General features: G+C 43.9%; 1 non-coding gene across 1 annotated transcript; it reads right to left on the reverse strand.

Annotated features, from left to right (window-relative positions):
• On the reverse strand, positions 1-107 carry LOC117279250 (small nucleolar RNA R71). Its single transcript, XR_004509660.1, has one exon. It is a non-coding gene; the product is annotated as a small nucleolar RNA R71 (small nucleolar RNA).
• Positions 108-2,438: the final 2,331 nt, after the last annotated feature.

The raw sequence follows: 2,438 nt of genomic DNA on the forward strand, positions 1-2,438 counted from the left end.
AGGCAAATTGATGAGATATTGTAGTTCCGGCAGAAATCAACTGAGACCTTGCAAGAAACCTAGGAGAGGTTCAAGGGTATGCTAGTGAAGTGTCCACACCATGGCATTCTAAATCAGATGCTGGGAGAGAGATTCTACATGGGTTTAGCAGATAGTTTGAAGGCCAATATAGATGCTTCAGCTGGGGGTGCTTGTTTGAGCAAGACATTCACATAGTGCAAGATTCTTCTTGACAAGATGGCTCAAAATTCAGGCTGGATGGCTAGAGATACGACACTTACACCAATAGTACATTATGTTGCTCTTGACCCAAACAATTACCATGCAGAGAACATAGCCACTCTCATGACTCAGATGAGTATACTGACAAAGAAAATTGATGAGATGGGTACAAAGCAAGTGCACACTGTTGATACAACGAATGGAGGATTGTGCACTCCTTGCATAAACCAGTCGTATGTGTGCTCGTGGAGTGGAGAGAATGACAATCAGGGCTTCAGAGAAGACATGAATTATGTCAATAATTTTGGAGGTCATAGGTAAGGTGATCAATAATGGGTACCAGCAGTACAGACCCAACCTGCCACAACACAACCCCAATTCTGGAGGCGCACGACCACAAGGTCAAGTTGTGCCTTATCAAAGGCAGCAGGGCTATAATCAGCAGCACCAGCAACAGTTGCCTACCAACCACCTCATCAACAACAGAACAACAACATGGTAGAAATCAGGGGTATGCTGCACCAACTCATTGGAACAAATGGTAAGATGCAAGAACAGTTAGCAGCACATGATTCAGCAATCAAAGGCATTGAAACTCAGCTGGGACAGCTATCTATGGCCTTGAACAATCACCCCCAAGGAACATTGCCTGCGGATACAAATATTAACCCAAAGGAACAGAACCCAAATCAGCTAATGGCAGTGAGTCTCAGGAATGGAAGAGATTTAGACAGAGAGCAAGAAGTTGCTCAATTTATGAGAGAGACTACGCCAACTACGCCAGTTACATTAAAGGCATATGAGTCAGCAAAGCTCACCGAGGTTGTAATTGAACAAGCACAGGTTGATAAGGGTAAGGAGAAGGACGATGAACAAGTCTTAGAACAGGTGGCACCTCTTGTGCCAGAAGCTTCCAACAAAGAAAAGACATTAAGTAGTGGACAGAGGTTGACTCCTGCACCATTCCCTTAGAGATTGGCAAAACAAAAGAAAGATGATCAATACAAGAAATTCATGGAAATGCTTCGACAGATTCAATTGAATATTCCACTGATGGATGCTTTGAGGGAAATGCTAGGGTATGCAAAAATGATGAAGGACCTGATGTCGCAGAAATTTGACTTCCAGGACCTGTCCACTATAACTCTGACACAGACCTGTAGCGCGGTAGTGACAATACATATGGCCTAAATGGTGTCTGATCCAGGTAGATTCAATATCCCATGCACTATTGGGAGTTATGCTTTTGCTAAAGCATTGTGTGACTTGGTGCCAGCATTAACTTGATGCCCTAGGCAATCTATACAAAACTGGGCATTGGCAGAGCTAGACCGACCTCAATGTTGCTGTAACTGGCAGATCGCACAGTCAAAAGACCGACAGGAATTCTTGATGATGTGCTTGTGCAAGTGGGGAAATTTGTATTTCCTGCAGACTTTGTTATTCTTGACTGTCAGGTGGATGAAGAGATACCCATCATTCTGGGAAGGCCATTCTTAGCCACTGGGAGAGCATTAATTGATTGTGAGACTGGAGAGTTAAAAATGAGGTTGAACAATGAAAAATAATATTCAACGTTCAACAATCCATGAGGAGACCGAGTGAATTTGCAAATTGCTCACTAATGGAGGCCGTAAATGTGATACTGCAAGAAGAGGATGAGACCCTTAATGTCAAGGATCCACTAGAAGCCTGCTTGATGAATTTGGAAGAGATGGACGGTGAAGGGTTGGCATAGTGGGTCATGGCTCTCGAAGGTCAAGGATTCTGGAAAAGGGAACCTCAGTTCGAGCCCCTACGCTTAGAAGAGAGAGAAACACCACCTGCAAAACCATCAATAGAGGAGCCAAGTTTAATGTGATTAAGAAGCTGTCACCGCCCACTTCGGTAAAGGCAGTGAGAAGTTTCCTTGGGCACGTCGGGTTCTATAGGCAATTCATTAAAGATTTTTCCAAAATTGCTAACCCCTTATGTAAGCTGCTTGAAAAGGATCATACCTTTATGTTTCCAATGATTGCAGGTTGGTTTTTGAGGAGCTGAAGAAGAGATTGGTGATTGCACCCATCATAGTGGCACCCAACTGGGAGCAACCATTCGAGCTCATATACGACGCCAGTGATTATGCTATATGAGCAGTCTTGGGGAAACGCAAAGACAAAATGATACACCTGATTTACTATGCAAGCAGGACGCTCAGCGGTGCACGGCTCAATTAC

The sequence above is a fragment of the Nicotiana tomentosiformis genome, chromosome 9, assembly GCF_000390325.3.
Source record: "Nicotiana tomentosiformis chromosome 9, ASM39032v3, whole genome shotgun sequence".
Taxonomy (NCBI): Eukaryota; Viridiplantae; Streptophyta; class Magnoliopsida; order Solanales; family Solanaceae; genus Nicotiana; species Nicotiana tomentosiformis.